This window comes from Lissotriton helveticus, chromosome 7 (genome assembly GCF_964261635.1).
Source record: "Lissotriton helveticus chromosome 7, aLisHel1.1, whole genome shotgun sequence".
In the NCBI taxonomy this organism is placed as follows: Eukaryota; Metazoa; Chordata; class Amphibia; order Caudata; family Salamandridae; genus Lissotriton; species Lissotriton helveticus.
Window position 1 is genome coordinate 180161746 of NC_136068.1, and position 17935 is coordinate 180179680.

The following is a 17935-nucleotide window of genomic DNA, read 5'->3' on the forward strand; positions in this document are numbered from 1 at the left end:
AGGGTGGAGAGGGAGTTAGTGGTTCCTCCATCTCCCGCATTCAAGCTACATAGCAAGGGCTTCACACCAATACCTAGAGCAACTTCAATTTAGGGCAATATACCTTATCTGAATCCCCAGATCCCTGGATTAGTTGTAGTGCTGAGGCAATGTCGGGTTCCACTGTTGCAAGAAGGTGGGTCAAAAGTAGGTCATGCACCTGACCTGATGCTGTGGTCAAAGCCCATTTGGATGCAGTCGTAGGGGAATTGATTGACAAAATGCCTAATCTAGACATGTTACCGGCTATTCGTAAATGCAGAATAAAAGAGCGCATTCATTTCATGTGAATAAGCCTTTCTATCTCTCTGTATACTTGTCTGTTTTTCTATTTCAGGAAAATTATTGAAAAAGAAGCCTAAGCTTTGGTGTGTTTAATGTACTATTTGTATTCACTTGAGGAAGATATGTGCAAGATATTCTTTAATTTGTAACTTTCCAAAGTTTCCTGCTGATGTTCTGATTATGTAATTCATTATCTGAACAAACCATTGTATTGCTGTTTTGCATAAAATGTAAATTTGTTTCCATAATTAGTTATACACAGCCTAATCGATTAAATGCATTAGGAAGTAGGTGTCGCTAGAAGTATGTTGTTTGCGAGATTATTGATTGGTTTAAGTGTTTGCAACATTGCTAGTCCAACCAAATTATGTCAAAAAAACAAAAAAAAACATTTCTAGATCCATTCCTCTTCTATCCCTCCACTATGCTTTTAGATCTAAATAAAAGACTAATATGTCCACCACTCAAATTAATTTCATATTTCACTATACTAATTCACCACTAATCATTTATGGGTTCTATACTTCAACAGCTTATCAGGGGTAGCAAGTGCTAAATAAATGCAAACCTTTTACCTATTATACCACTTCGCTATCCTTCTCAATCTAAAAAAATACCATATCCACCACTCAAATTACTTTCATATTTCCCTATACTAATTCACCACTAACACTGTATGTGTTCCAGAGTAGCATGCTACTCACCGAAAAAGCACTTCAAAATCCCATCAAGGGTAGCAAGCGCTATATAAATGCAAACCTTTTTCCCTCTGCTATCCCTCCACTGTATTTCTCAATCCAAATAACAGACTAACATATGCATCACTCAAATCACTTTCATATTTTACTATACTAATTCACCACGAATCCTTTACGGGTTCCAGAGTAGAGTGCTACTCGCCGAAAAAGTGCTTTGATGCTTCGTCAGGAATAGTAAGCGCTACGTAGATGCAATTACAATACAATACAATATTATACCATGAAACGCTTGTTTTTGGGACACTGAAGATAGTGCAGCTGCTGTGGCGCAATTTAATTGTTCTTAATATAACGCTTAGCAAGCACATGGAAGAGCCCTAATGTGACCAATAAACAGCTGAAATGACCTCCAGCAGAATATAGGTCAAGTGAGCCTTGGAGGAGCTGGTGAGCATGGAGATAGCATGGAATACTAATAGTCCTTTGGCCAGTAATAGAGAATGGCCAGCAAGGGTAGAGCCAACAGCATTACCCAGAAGTGCAGAGCATATGTAACCTCATTAAGGAAAGATGGGGTAAGAGGGTAAAGCCAGAAGCCCTGAGTGGTATCTGCAGAAAGGAACTATTGTGAGTCGCGCTGGTGGTAATTTCTTCTTTAAGAGGGGGCAGGGTAAACGGGCAAAATGCAGTCACTCACAGTGAAGAAAATCAATAAATGAAATGGGCTGACCCACTGCCCTATGTTATATGCTTTGTTGGGAGGAAACACATTGTGAATGAGACTTGAACAGACAATGGGTGAAGGGTGAGGACGAACCCCCACAGGTTATGTTTACTCATGTATTTTTTGTGTGATTTGTTTTAAAATATGAGGTTGGTGAGGACGCTCGAATTGTTTCTAGGCCTGGTGCACAGTTATCAATACTGCAGCAGATGCAGTGTGACAGGGGGAACTGGGTGGGAGGGGTCCCTGGACACCCCAAGTAAAGCTGATTTGTACTTCAAAACCAGTGGCTGAGGGTACATTTTTTCTCGACTGCATTAGGGTCCATGGCACTCTTGCTACAACACTGCTCTAGGCCAGCCCTAAAAATGGCAGAATGTCTGATCCACCAGGCTGGCGACACAACACCAGCACGTTCTGTGCACACACACTACTGTGTCATCCCACTCCTGCATTTAAGCTTGTTCTAACTCCTGCTCAGTTTATGAGAAGCACTTCTCCTTCAACTGGCTTCCCACTTTCACCTCAAGCTCCACCAGAGACAAGTTACAGCAAAGGGTCACCTAGCAGCACAGGTAGGCGAGAGAAGAACTCCATAACACCTAAGCAAAGTGTACATTTTTTTAAAAAATACCACTGCCAGATTGTGGAACCAGTTGCCATCCACACTTAAAAACTCACCTGACCTGATCTCTTTCAGGAAGGGTCTGTAGACTTGGCACTTTAAGGCATACCTTTTGTTATATTTTTTATTTTTTAATACTTAAGCACTTTTACCTCATGGTTGGCAGGATGTTGGATGACATTAGGATACCTTAGGGTATTAGTTGCGCTATACAAATAAATACATGAATAAAACAACACATTGCAAAAAATTATCTGAAGTTTGAAAATCTTTTCATTCTAATTTGGGCTGTATGAGTCTTTCCTTACCCAAAATCTATTTTTTTGCTGAGGGAACTGCTAGACCTTCCTTTCTTTACAATTATGCACTCGAGGTGCACATTTCCAAGACTCGCTTAACGTGAATCATTTTCAAATTTGCATTTCTGAGCGTGACTTCAAGTGGAATATTTTCCACTTGACAGTTCTATCAGTACAAGAGCTCGTGCCGTCAAATGTTGGAGCGTGGAACTTTGGCGTCTATGTTAATATCTGAAAACCCCAACACTTACACCAAAAAGGTTTATGCTTCACCCGAATGGGCTTGGCATTCGACTGTTTTTAGCTCCAGTGAAACCACTGTATGCTGTACCTTTCTGTGGCGTCTCACAGGCCGTTCCACACTTGGAGGGGCAGCACTTCAGGTCGCCCGTGCACCCGCTATCATTGACACAAGTCGCGCGTGCACCACGGATGCAGGTCACATGAGGTGGGCAGACACCCGGTTTATCTGAAATAAAGAAACATCAGAGTAAGCGAGTGTTTCGAAGTTCATGATCTGGATGACAGCAAGGGGATAATGAAAGCTAATGTTTGCCTGCATTGTTTTAATCTTTTCTTATTCCAGACAAACCTCATATTGCTTTGCATTTTCAGAAAGCATTGGCAAAGTCAGTCTTATTATTAAAGAACCAATGCGATGACTTGCTTATGTCAAAGCCTTGAGTTGAAGATCAACATTTGTCCTTTTTTTTTGTTATATTTTCTTTTTTAGAATTGCACCTGAAGAAGTAACTGAGTGACTAAATGCATTGGGCTTGACATTAAGATTTTTTTTTACTGTATGTGTGTATATATTTTGAGCACACAGGGAAGATTGTGCTTGCAATGTGGCATTAATATATGTATATTTATGAATGCTAACAAATTACAATAAGGAGAATAATGGAACATTTGAGAATAAATAATGGCAATTAACAGGATGATATTCATGTATTTTGTTTAATGTTGTGACACATCATAGTGTATAGTGCACACTGTACTCACGTTTAATTACTTGCTATTTTAATTGATTGTTGCCAAAATGACCAGATCATCAGCATAAGCTAAAAAGAGGACTTTAGTCTACCCTAGCTTCCTGTCATGAGTAGGAATTTTAGGAGATATACCATAACCATCCGAAATCTTGACTCCAACCCAGGTTTTCCTGTGGAGTTTCCATTAGCAGATTTAAATGACCTGGAAGAATACCCCACCCCTTAAGCTTCCCCCAAAGTCTAGTTCGATTCACCATAACAAAGACTGTTGAAAAGTCTATAAAGCAGACAAAAAGGTTTTTTCTCTGGATGTGGGGTTTCTAGACGATCATGCTCAAGGCTATGATATTGTCTGTCATACTGCAGTTAGGGTGGAAGCCTGACTGATGGAAAGTTAATCTGTTTGATTGATCAATCCATACCTGCAGGCGAGTAGGAGATGTTTTACGAATAACATCCAACAAGGCAATGAGGCGATAACCATACTGCACATTTTTGGACCCTCGCTTATATATAGGATACAAAATTGTTCCCTTCCATCAAGGGAATAACAGACCAGACCGTATAACCGTTTTGAACATTGGGGTTAGAATCATCATGCCCCATTTTTCAGGGTTAATTTTCATTAGTGTACCAGATAGCCCATTTGGACCATATGCGTATTAGGTCTTATAATTTTTTATTTGTTTCACGATCTCTACATGGCTGGTTCTAAGTTGTGGCCTGTCTTCTACGCCTGCCTTACACATCAGGTCTGATTCTAACACCATGTATAGTGCTGTCAAATGCTCTTCCCATTGATCGTGTGTTATATGGTAATCACACTCAGCTTTATGAATGTTGGTGCCCTTGGTAGCTATGGCCCAAAAATCCTTGTCATTTTTTGTGAGCATTGCAATGTGCATCTATGACCATTTGTGTACTTGTTCTGGTTTTTAATATAACAAATTTCGGTTCTTAGCTTAAATTTAAATTTTTTCATGGTGGGTATTTTGTGTAGATTCCCTTCAACCGACAGCTGCTGTGTTGGACACGGCCTTGTGGCGTGGTCCGACCCCTTCCGCATGGAGGGCCCAGGACGACATTGGCCCTCCATTTACCTACTATTGACCCCCCTGACACGCACATTCACGAACCATCGGCGAGAGCAGCCTCCCCGGCCACCTACAACCCCTCCCTGGTACCCCGGCGGAACCTGCTCGCCAACTCTGCCAGCCTGGCAACCTGACCAGGCCACCCTTTCCGGCCGACTCCATCTCGGGGCCATCACGACCCGAACACGTGGCCGCAGCCATCCCGGGCCCCGGCCCCAGCAAAGCCCCGACATTGAGGCACCAAGATCCTCCTAGGTGGTAAAGTGGCCACTCGACAAGATCCCGGAGGAGGAGAGTTTCGATGGGCCTCCAGCCGCCCCCGGACGCCTGGTATCAATCGCCCTCCAGCCTCCCTGGGCGCTGGCTCCACCCCCCGCTGGGTGTCTGGACACCTTCATCCCGGCCCCTCTGACCCCCAGGCGCGAGGGTCCGGACATCAAAGCCCTCCAGTCCTATATCTGGGCCAGCCCTGGATTAGGACGGCAGTTGTATCTGGAGTCGAAGCCCTGCTGACCTCGTAGCGGCTGATCCTGATCCGAACTCTTGCACCTGGAACCTTCGAGGCCCTGCTGACGCTGTCGCGGCCTGACCAAGCTGAACTATCTTCGAGGCCCTGCTGACGCTGTCGCGGCCTGACCAAGCTGAACCACCTTCGAGGCCCTGCTGACGCTGTCGCGGCCTGACCAAGCGGAACTACCTTCGAGGCCCTGCTGACGCTGTCGCGGCCTGACCAAGCTGAACTACCTTCGAGGCCCTGCTGACGCTGTCGCGGCCTGACCAAGCGGAACTACCTTCGAGGCCCTGCTGACGCTGTCGCGGCCTGACCAAGCTGAACTATCTTCGAGGCCCTGCTGACGCTGTCGCGGCCTGACCAAGCTGAACCACCTTCGAGGCCCTGCTGACGCTGTCGCGGCCTAACCCCTTGAACTATCCACGCACCAGTGGGTGCCAAGACTGTCCCGCTACCCCCATTCCCCGAGACCACGACTTTACGGATCCCTCGATCCTTGCCCGCTATCCTGCCAAGAACTTGCTTTGATTACTTATATAAAGATTCTTGTGAATATCCTTCCTGTGTGACGTCTATCTGTCAGTAGTGTGATTGCTCTGCTGTTACGATTGTAGGAGAGAAGCCTCGCCAAGGAGGCCTCCCTACGGCGCTCGGCCTGTTCCAAAAAGAGAGGTGGGTCTCGGGGCGGACAGTCAGACACCTTCTGTCTCCCCTGGGGTCGCCTTTCCAACATTGGTGGCAAGCGACGGGATCCGAGCCCGCGCAAATCGTACAGCGAGTAACACGTCACTACTGACAGAGACCCACAGCCACGATGACTACTAAGGAAGCCGGAACCACTGCAGAATTCCAGAAAGACCTGTTAAAGGAGTATACCCATAAAGAACTTAAACAATTTTGCAAAGACTTGGGTAACGCTACCACCGGACTAAGCACAAAGGACGATTTCAAAGAAGCGCTGCAAACCTGGGTGGAGACCAGAGAGACCCCACCCCAAACGAACGATGACATTGTCCGAGAAGTACCCGTGAGTACCGTCATAGCCCCCATAGAGGAAAGAACCGCCAACAGGGACCCGGGCCTCTCCCACGAAGACGCCCGGGAGCGAGAGAGGAGTCGGCTCCATGAACTAGAGCTCGCCGACTCCGGCTGGACGGAGAACTCCAATTAGCAGAAAAGAAAATGGCCCTTGAACAACTGCGATTAGAGGGAGATCTGGAAGAAAGGCGGCGGCAAAGAGAATTGGAAGAAAAAAAACTCGCATACGAACACGAGCGTGGCCTCAAAGAACTAGAGATCAAAGCCAAACTCGAAGAGGCTGGCGCCGCGGTAGCCCGGAACCCTCCACCTCCTGCCGACCCAAAGGTCCACATCCCGAAGGATATCGTCAAGGAGTACTACAAGAATGACGATATCCAGCAATGGTTCAAGGCGTACGAAGTTGCCATGACCGCGCACCGCATTCCGCGAAAAGACTGGGGTGCCGGCTTATGGGGGAGATTCGTCAGCGAAGGAAGAGACACCCTGCTGGAGCTGGCCGACGACGTAATGTCCTCCTATGACCACATGAAGGACGCCCTGCTCGTCCGGTATGGCCTCACCCCCGAGATGTACCGGCAGAGATTCAGAGACTGCAAGAAAATCCCCGGTACCACGTGGGTCGAGTACGTGAACTTTTATAGCAGGGCCCTGGAAGGATGGATAAAGGGCAGCAAAGTGTCCACCTACGAGCAGCTGTTCGACCTCATCGTTTGGGAGCACCTCTCCAACAACTGCTTTGTCGAGCTCAGACAGCATCTACTCGACAGCAAGCTAACCGAGCCCCGGAAACTCGCCGTCGAGGCGGATCGATGGGTGAGCACCCGGGTCCCCCGAACACCGATAGGAGAAACAGGACAGGGCGGCCGGGGGCACCCCCGCCAGCGTGGAGGCGGAGGAGGACAGAACCAGAGCCGAAGCTTCCCGCCGGCCCCGGGCCGGGGCCCCCCTCAGGGGTCCCCCCCGAATAACACTTCGCCGTCCCTGATCAGAGGAGGGACCCCCCAGCACGGCCGGGGCCCCACCCGAACATTACTTGCCACAGATGCCAGCGGACCGGTCACTATGCCAATGACCCCATCTGCCCCATGAACCAGCGCCCCGGCACCACTGGGCCTCCGACCCGCCAGTTCGCTGCTGCAGCCCTGGGAGAGGAGGGAGAAGAAGACGTAGAGGTCTACGAGGAAGATCAAACCGAGTATGAACTGGCCGCCATGGCCCTAGCCTGCCTGGGCAATAGAGACCTGGTCCCCCAGGCCCCGCTACCGAGCAACACTCGAAAATACCGTCAGTGGGTACACATCAATGGACGACGGACCGAAGCCCTCCGAGACACGGGAGCCAGTGTGACGGCCGTCCGCTGCCACTTGGTGACCCCCGAACAGATCATCCCGAACGTACGATGCCCCGTGAGGGCCGCCGACAACTCTGAAACTCTATGCCAGATGGCCCGAATTCCCTTCGAATGGGGGGGAGTGTCGGGCACCCTCAAGGTGACCGTCCGGGACGACGCCCCCGTGGACTGCCTCCTTGGGAACGACCTCGAGAGCTCTCCCTGGGCCCAAGTCGAGCGGAGAGAGCACCTAGGAATGATGGGACTACCCGAGTGGGTCTGTGCGACGACCCGATCTATGGCGGCCCGAGCCCCGGCAGCGACCGAGGCCGCCCCGACCGAAGAGCCGGAGTGGCCCGAGCCACCACCCCCTGCCATCCATGAAGAATGCGACTCCGAGACCAGGCCATCGGAGCCCGGAAACCACCATGAGCTCAGCGACATCCCCGAACTCGCCCAATGGCGCCAAGAGGGTGGTCCCACCCGAGAACAGTTTCGGCAGGAACAGAAGACCTGCCCTTCCCTCGAGGGGACCCGCCAACAAGCCGCTGCCCAAGCTACCGGGGACACCTCAGGGTCCCACTGGGTCTACTGGGACCACGACCTCCTATACAGTGAACAGAAAATTGCCGAGCTGGGGGCCAGCCGAGTGCTAGTGGTTCCCCTGCGATTCAGAGACTTCCTTTTGAACCTGGCGCACGATGTGCCCCTCGCCGGGCACCTGGGGCAGGACAAAACTTACAGCCGCCTGGTGACCCATTTTTACTGGCCCAAAATGCGCAACGATGTACATAACCACTGCCTCACCTGCCCGACATGCCAAGCCAGCGGAAAGAGCGGGGGGAAGGTGAAGGCCCCGCTCCAACCTTTTCCAGTAGTGACCACCCCCTTCGAGCGAGTGGGAATAGACATTGTGGGGCCCCTGGACCCTCAAACCTCGCAAGGGCATCGCTTCATACTTGTCCTGGTGGACCACGCCACCCGCTATCCTGAGGCCATCCCCCTCAGAACCATCACCGCTCCCGTGGTGGGGCGAGCCCTGATGGGGATCTTCTCCCGAGTAGGATTCATCCGAGAGGTCGTGAGCGATCGGGGCACCAACTTTATATCGAAGTATATGCGGTCCCTGTGGCAACAGTGCGGGGTCACATATAAGTTCACCACCCCGTATCATCCCCAAGGGAATGGACTTGTGGAGCGGTTCAACCGGACTCTCAAGGGGATGATCCAGGGCCTAGAAGAGCCACTACGACGCAAATGGGATGTCCTGCTGCCCTGCCTCCTGTTTGCCTATCGGGAGGTACCCCAGAAATCCCTGGGGTTCAGCCCCTTTGAACTCTTGTACGGACACCCTGTCCGAGGTCCGCTCAGCCTGGTCAAAGAAGGCTGGGAAACTACAGTCCAAGACGCACCACCGGATGTCTACCGGTACCTCCTGACCCTCCGAAACCAGGCTCGGAAGTTAAGGGCCCTTGCGGAGGCCAACCTGGAGGCCAGTCAGGAGGACATGAAACGCTGGTATGACCAGAACTCCTCCTCCATCGAGTTCGAGCCGGGCCAGCGGGTCTGGGTCATGTCCCCGGTCGTACCATGTGCCCTCCAGGACAAATGGTCGGGGCCCTTCAAGGTGATCGAGCGCAAGAGCCCCGTCACTTACCTCGTGGACATGGAGTCTCCTCGGAACCCCCTCCGGGTTCTGCACGCCAACCGGCTCAAACCTCATTTCGCCCGCACAGAACTGAGCCTGCTGCTAGCTACCGACGATGGGACCGAAGACGACTCCGAGCCCTTGCCCGACCTCCTAAAGTGCACTGAGAAGGACGGCTCCGTCGAAGGGATCTCTCTCTCTCCCGACCTGACCCCCGCACAGCGCCGAGACTGCCAAGAACTGTTGGGACAATTCACAGATCTGTTCTCCCTCACCCCCGGGGTTACCCAATGGTGTGTCCACGATGTCGACACCGGGGACAATCAGCCAGTACGACACCGGGCCTACCGGGTCCCCGACCGAGTTCGGGCCTGCATCCAGACGGAAGTTACCAAGATGCTGGCCCTGGGGGTGGTCGAACCCTCCGACAGTCCCTGGGCCAGCCCAGTTGTCCTGGTCCCCAAGGCCGCCGCGCCTGGCACCCCGCCAGAACTCCGGTTTTGCGTCGACTACCGGGGACTGAATGCTGTTACAAGAACCGACGCACATCCCATCCCCCGGGCCGATGAACTGATCGACCGCCTGGGGTCACCAAGTACCTCAGTACCTTCGACCTCACCGCCGGGTATTGGCAGATCGGCCTCACCCCTGGCGCCCAGGAGCGATCAGCCTTCTCCACACCCGACGGCCACTTCCAGTTCAAAGTGATGCCCTTCGGCATGAAAAACGCCCCGGCCACCTTCCAGAGACTAGTAAACAAAGTACTGGCGGGGCTAGAAGACTTCAGTGCCGCCTACCTAGACGACATTGCGGTCTACAGCCTCCACTGGGCCGAGCAACTGAAACACCTCTGGGAAGTCCTGACAGCCCTCCGCCCGGCCGGGCTAACTGTGAAGGCCAGCAAATGCCAGATAGGCCAAGGGTCCGTGACCTATCTGGGACACCAAGTGGGGAGCGGCCAAGTGGCTCCCCTCCAACCCAAGATCGACGCCATCGTAGCCTGGGAGCCCCCGGTCAACCAGACCGCCGTCCGAGCCTTCCTGGGGCTCACTGGGTACTATCGGCGTTTTATCAAGAACTATGGGAGCATTGTGGGGCCCCTCACGGAACTGACCTCGAAGAACCGGCCCCAGAAAGTGCAGTGGACACCCGCGTGTCAGGTGGCCTTCGAGACCTTGAAAGCAGCCATGTGTACCGCCCCTGTGCTCCAGGCCCCCGACTACAGCCGAGAGTTTGTGGTCCAGACCGACGCCTCGGAACACGGCATCGGGGCGGTCCTGTCGCAAATTGACTCCGAGGGAACTGACCATCCTGTGGCCTTCATCAGCCGGCGGCTGCTGGCCCGAGAACAGCGATGGAGCACCATCGAGAGAGAGGCCTTCGCTGTCGTGTGGGCCCTCAAGAAACTCAGGCCCTACCTCTTCGGCACCCACTTCCGGGTGCAGACTGACCACCGGCCCTTAAGGTGGCTGATGCAGATGCGTGGCGAAAATCCGAAACTGTTACGATGGTCCATCTCCCTCCAAGGCATGGATTTCACTGTGGAGCATCGCCCTGGCAGCGACCACGCCAACGCTGATGGCCTGTCCCGGTTTTTCCGCCTTGACGAAGAGAGCCCCCAGGAAGATGGGTGACTCTCCCCGCCTTCAGCTGGAGGGGACGTGTGTTGGACACGGCCTCGTGGCGTGGTCCGACCCCTTCCGCATGGAGGGCCCAGGACGACATCGGCCCTCCATTTACCTACTATCGACCCCCCTGACACGCACATTCACGAACCATCGGCGAGAGCAGCCTCCCCGGCCACCTACAACCCCTCCCTGGTACCCCGGCGGAACCTGCTCGCCAACGCTGCCAGCCTGGCAACCTGACCAGGCCACCCTTTCCGGCCGACTCCATCTCGGGGCCATCACGACCCGAACACGTGGCCGCAGCCATCCCGGGCCCCGGCCCCAGCAAAGCCCCGACATTGAGGCACCAAGATCCTCCTAGGTGGTAAAGGGGCCACTCGACAAGATCCCAGAGGAGGAGAGTTTCGATGGGCCTCCAGCCGCCCCCGGACGCCTGGTATCAATCGCCCTCCAGCCTCCCTGGGCGCTGGCTCCACCCCCCTGCTGGGTGTCTGGACACCTTCATCCCGGCCCCTCTGACCCCCAGGCGCGAGGGTCCGGACATCAAAGCCCTCCAGTCCTATATCTGGGCCAGCCCTGGATTAGGACGGCAGTTGTATCTGGAGTCGAAGCCCTGCTGACCTCGTAGCGGCTGATCCCGATCCGAACTCTTGCACCTGGAACCTTCGAGGCCCTGCTGACGCTGTCGCGGCCTGACCAAGCTGAACTATCTTCGAGGCCCTGCTGACGTCGTCGCGACCTGACCAAGCTGAACCACCTTCGAGGCCCTGCTGACGCTGTCGCGGCCTGACCAAGCGGAACTACCTTCGAGGCCCTGCTGACGCTGTCGCGGCCTGACCAAGCTGAACTACCTTCGAGGCCCTGCTGACGCTGTCGCGGCCTGACCAAGCGGAACTACCTTCGAGGCCCTGCTGACGCTGTCGCGGCCTGACCAAGCTGAACTATCTTCGAGGCCCTGCTGACGCTGTCGCGGCCTGACCAAGCGGAACCACCTTCGAGGCCCTGCTGACGCTGTCGCGGCCTGACCCCTTGAACTATCCACGCACCAGTGGGTGCCAAGAATGTCCCGCTACCCCCTTTCCCCGAGACCACGACTTTACGGATCCCTCGATCCTTGCCCGCTATCCTGCCAAGAACTTGCTTTGATTACTTATATAAAGATTCTTGTGAATATCCTTCCTGTGTGACGTCTATCTGTCAGTAGTGTGATTGCTCTGCTGTTACGATTGTAGGAGAGAAGCCTCGCCAAGGAGGCCTCCCTACGGCGCTCGGCCTGTTCCAAAAAGAGAGGTGGGTCTCGGGGCGGACAGTCAGACACCTTCTGTCTCCCCTGGGGTCGCCTTTCCAACATGCTTTAATTCCTTTCTACATTTCCTCTTTTGTAGATTAATGTTGTGCTCCACTGCACTTTTGCAAGTCCCCTTACTAGTATTTATTACAAGTGCTGTTGCTAGGAAGTTGTACATTTGGGTAAGAAGAACTGTACCAGAATGAATCTCACTTCTAAATCTTCCCTTTTGGGTGTTAGTGGTTGATGTATAACTTATAAAAATTGGTTAACCCTACATCTTATCTTGAAACTGTTTAAATCCATCCTTCCAAACTATTCTTTTTCGGATTTCTCACCATTAAGTTATCCTTACCTTGCAGCTTTCTTGCTTTATAGTCCACGGTTCTAAGTCTTAACCCCTTCGGTGCTCAGGACGTCCCCCGGCCGTCATACACCTAAGTGGGCGTAAGTGGAGGACGGCCGGGGGCCGTTCAAACCCCGCCTGCTCATTAATTCTCTCGCACAGCGGGAGAATTATCGCAGCGCGCAAGGGGTTAAGGTGATGTGTTGTGAGTTGTGACCGCTTTCAAGTCTGGGAATTATTTTAGAATCCTGTACGTTTTCAATCTCATTGACATGAAGAAATGTATAATTCATGACTGCTTGTTTGCCTGATGATTTGAAAGTTGGATTAGCTGGTTGATCATTAAAATGTCTGCCATTTACATGACAAAACACCAGGCCTGTTAAGGTGGAACTAGCAAGTCTACCCTGACAAGTATAGTTTTTAGGATTGTAGATTGGAACCCTGGAAAGACAATCGTTGATCATTGTTGATCTACACCATCCCCTAGGGGGGTCATTTTACCCTTGTTGAAAAAGGTTGTTCTTAAAGTCACCTCAGCCTATAGATGTTGATAGCTGGCGCAAGAGATACACAAAGTTTGAACTTCTAGGATGATTTTATTCATTACATTTATTATGCATCTATAAAGCTCATCCAAGAAGCTACATGGATAACACTTTGGGGTCCAGTTTCAGTTTACACATAGTATAGAATACAGTGGGCAAGCCATCCATACAAGGTGTCTTGTCAATGGCAAGTTGGTCAAATGATATGCTTATTTCATCCACAGTGATTCGTGTTTATAGGATTTCCAATTATTTTGGTGTGAAACAGGTCATCATGGGTATCCTCTGTAGGTAATTCACGATGCGTTCAGGCCACGCCATGTTGGGCAACCAATGTAATGTAGCATAATATCTTGCAAAGAACTGACTATCTTCATATTGTCCGATCAGATCAAACATATACATTTTCTTTTGACCTCGACCTTATTAAGCAATCTAACAGTTCACCCTTTTTGTTTCCTTCATTATGTTGTCTGACAAAATATTTGCTTTGACTGACCCCACTCAGCCTTTTTACCAGTGAATGGTATCTTTTATTATTTAGAAAATCTGCATTATGTTGTGGGTTAGTAATAGTTTGTTATTCTAACTACTTTTTCTTACTGAGAATGGAGTGTAATTAAATGAAGGGGCTTAATGTAGTTATTTCAGAATAGTCGCATAATATATGTAATGTGGAATTCACAAAATGATGTGAATTACTCCAGTGTAATTTAAATTTTGTCCATACCTAGCATCAATGAGGTGAATCACATTCACGGCACCAACAAAACAGCAACCATTTGTACATTTTGACAAGGTGCTCTGCAGACATTGGGGGCACAACTGGGCCTTAGCTTAGTATCTCATTTACAGATATTGAGTTAACCCTGCACCAGTCTCACAAGGGTCAGTGTCTGACATTGCATCTTGTTTATTTTGTGACATCCTCCACCAGACATGCTCTTTCCTGGGACGCCTGTTCCTGGTAGGTCTGCCTGTTGTTTGATTCCTCAGTCATCTGTCTGCTCTCCATTTTCTGTGCCCGTCTTTGATGTTTGGTCTAGCTAACCATTTGCATCAATCCGTTGCTTTCTTGCCATGTCTAAGTAGCATCAGTAGCAGATATTACTGAGCAGGAGTGGGGGGTGCGGGGGAGGGAATTAAGAAGTACATTTAACAAAAAACACTGACCTCTCCTTTATCCTCCCCGTTCTCCTCCTGATTTCTGTGGAAGCAGGAAGTACCCAGGCTTCCCTGCACCAATCACAATGCTGCAATGCAGCATTGTGATTGGACTGAGCGCCGTGATTCGGCGCTCAGACAGGGAATAGGACCCTGGGGATGTTCTCCACACTTGCTGTATTGCAGTCTGGGTAGAGAACATGCAAAGAGCCAATGACATTTCATGTCGGCCTACCACTCCTCTACAGCCTATAAACAGCCCAGCCCCGCCCTGCCCCAACCAACTGAGCCAGTATGATAAAATAAAATTATAATAACGTTACATTATTAACATTTTATTTTCCGTTTTTAATTGCTCACCCAGTGAGCAGTGGGTTGACGCTCCTTCGCATTAGTGTAGGAGCCGCCACTGACAATCATCCAGGGTGAAATACAGAATCAATTTTAGTTTTGAGTGCATTTTTGTATCTATTGCGGTTTGAAAGATTGCGTCAAACTTTTCAGTATGTCATTCAAATTTAGTTTCAACATTCTGTTGGGGTATCGCCACTTTATAAGATGAAAATGTCTCTATGCGGGCCAGATACTTGCCCCACCACTACGCTGCTGATCACTGTCTACCTTCTTGTTCAAACCTCTTTACTGGTTTGGCAGCGTACTCTAAGTCATTGTAATAGTTCCTCAGGCATATAAGAGTGATGGACCACAGAGACATCAATAGGTGTGTGTATGTGTGTGTTGCTTGCTGAATAACCGATAAAGGGTTTGTCATAGACTTGAAATTTGGGGCTTCCAAACCTGTATGTTGCCCCAAAGAGGCAAAAGACAGATACACACACACAGCACACTTATATATGTGGGGTGACTCACAACTATACTGGCCAGTAACAACAGAAAATCAGCCACATACCTTGAATAGATGGCTCACATGTGAGTCCTTTCTTCGTGAGGCAGCACTTCAGATTTTCGGCACACTCACTGTCCGAAGTGCAGAAATCATTTCTATCCTTCATAGCAGCCATGTCATAAGGTGCCGGCGGGCATTCTCCGAGCTTTGCTGTCCAAAAGAAAAATGGGAAAAGAAACTTGAAAATGCCCAGCCTTGTGATATTTGTTTATTTGAGATATATATATATATATATATATATATATATTATATATATATATCAAACACACAAGTTTTCCCCCTCGAAAGAGCCAGCACACAAGTGGGTTCAGTGTAAGGATTTCATTTACTGAAGGCTGCTGAAATGAAGGGATGAAACAAATCACAGCTTCAAAATAAAACACATGCCTGACGCGTTTCGTGCGTAGAGCACTTTCTCGAAGGCAAAGTTCAGAAGGTCTTTCGAGGGGGAAAACGTGTGTGTTTGATTGAAGACGGCTGGTCCCGGCCGTGAAAGAGTCCCGCTGCGTAGCAGTCTCTGTGCATGTCATCCGGCATGTGCCTTTGGAGACAAGTGTTGGAAACTGGAGGCTGTCACAAGCTGTGTGAAGGAATTGATATAACACAGCAACCCACTCGGGTATGGATTTATTATTTCATTACAGAGACAGCGCGCCAGCTCACTGTAGCTATATTTTGTGCAACTACAGAGACCAGGTGGCCGTGCGTTCGGCCACGCCCACTGGGGCAGAACTTTGGATATTTCATTCAAGTTGCACCTGTGGCAGTGCTGACATTCTGAACTTTGCCTTCGAGAAAGTGCTCCACGCACGAAACGCGTCAGGCATGTGTTTTATTTTGAAGCTGTGATTTGTTTCATCCCTTCATTTCAGCAGCCTTCAGTAAATGAAATCCTTACACTGAACCCACTTGTGTGCTGGCTCTTTCGAGGGGGAAAACTTGTGTGTTTGATATATATATATATATATATATATATATATATATATATATAGAGCCTAGAACCAGGGGACGGGGTCTCCGGGGCCAAAATTGGCTCATAGAATGGGGGAACCTGCTGGCCTCTTATCTTTTTTCAAAAGAAATTTAGAAAGGAAAAGGCCAAGCTCCGGGGGATGGGGTCCCCGGAGCCGTTATCAGCCCATGGTGGGAGGTCATGCGGCCTCCCTCCCCATTTAAAAAAAAAAGACTGTCCGAGGGGGGTGGGGTTCCCGAGGCCGAGATTGGCAGGGAGAAGGTGGGGTTACGGGGCTATATATATATATATACTAGCAGCCCATCCCGACGTTGTCCGGGTATGAATTGCTGCCGGCCAGTAGTATATTGTTTTGTAGGATTTCGTTTTGATAGCATTTCTTATCTGTGACAGGCCTGTGAAACGCTCCGATTCACAGTGCACTGCTGATGCACTTAAGAGTGCGCGTTCAGTAGTGTGTGAACTCGAGTTTCCCTACTTTATTTTTCCTTGCAATATTATATAGCGCAAACTCGACAACATGGCATGAGCACAATTTACATTACAGAAGAACACATTCATTTGTGGTAGGCACGGGGAGACAAAGCGATTTGTCTGGAATCACAGGATGTTGAGCTGATGCCGAGATTCGAACGTAGCTCCCCAGCTCTAAATTTCGCAATTCTAGAACTTGTGGCGGGAGGTGTGTCTAAAAGTGAATGTCGGTGCTGGCCATCAATGAGAGAGACCTGTGCATTTTTCAAATCGGTGGTGAAAAAATATGAGTATGTTGCTGGAGATGTGTGCCACCAATGTACTTACCGGGGGAGGGTAAACACCCATTATTCCGCAACTTTCTTTCCGCATACCATTACTCCGCATACTTTCATTACGAAAGTACCATGACTCTGCAATGCCATTATAACGCATGGCATTACATTTTATATGCTTTTACCACGCATACATTTACAACGAAATTAGTTGTAAATGCATGAATGGTAAAAGCATGTTTTTTTAAATGTTTGGACAAGGTGAGTATGGGTATAGGGGTATATGTTTTGGGGTACTGAGGTATATGTTTTGGGGTGTTTGGGTATTTTCAGGGTTCAGATATAGTTTTGGGTTATGGGGTACAGGGGTAGTTTTATGGTTTAGAGATAGGTATGGGTTTTGGGGAACAGGGGTATTTTTAGGGTTCAGGGCTAGGTTTGGGTTTTGGGGTATAGGGGTATTTTTAGGGTTCAGGGGTAGGTTTGGGTTTTGGGATACAGGTGTATTTTAAGAGTTCAGGGCAAGGTTTAGGTTTTGGGGTACAGGGGTATTTTTAGGGTTTAGGGCTAGGTTTGGGTTTTGGGGTACAGGGGTATTTTATGGTTCAGGGGTAGGTTTGGGTTTTGGGGTACAGGATTATTTTTATGGTTCAGGGCTAGGTTTGGGTTTTGGGGTACAGGGGTATTTTTGGGGTTCAGGGGTAGGTTTGGGTTTTGGGGTAATGGGGTATTTTAAGGGTTATGGGGTAGGTTTGGGTTTTGGGGTACAGGGGTATTTTAAGGGTTCAGGGCTATGTTTGGGTTTTAGGGTATAGGGGTATTTTAGGGTTCAGGGATAGGTTTGGGTTTTGAGGTACAGGGGTATTTATAGGGTTCAGGGCTAGGTTTGGGTTTTAGGGAACAGAGGTATTTTTAGGGTTTAGGGATAGGTTTGGGTTTTGGGGTACAGGGTATATTTATAGGTTAAGATGGGTTAGTGTTTAAGGGTGTTGGGGTATTTTAAGGAGTAAGGGTGGGTTATGATTATGGGGTGCAGGGGTATT

At 49.8% G+C, this 17935-nt stretch overlaps 1 pseudogene across 1 annotated transcript in view; it reads right to left on the bottom strand.

The window, feature by feature from the left end:
* The window catches only part of LOC144768989 (uncharacterized), a 641387-nt pseudogene that overhangs the window by 64485 nt on the left and 558967 nt on the right, over positions 1-17935 (bottom strand). Inside the window, exons 13-14 of the transcript XR_013598658.1 lie at positions 15174-15320; positions 3002-3139 (exon numbers count right to left, since the gene is read on the bottom strand). The product of XR_013598658.1 is annotated as an uncharacterized LOC144768989 (transcript). The remainder of the gene's footprint in view (positions 1-3001; positions 3140-15173; positions 15321-17935) is intronic.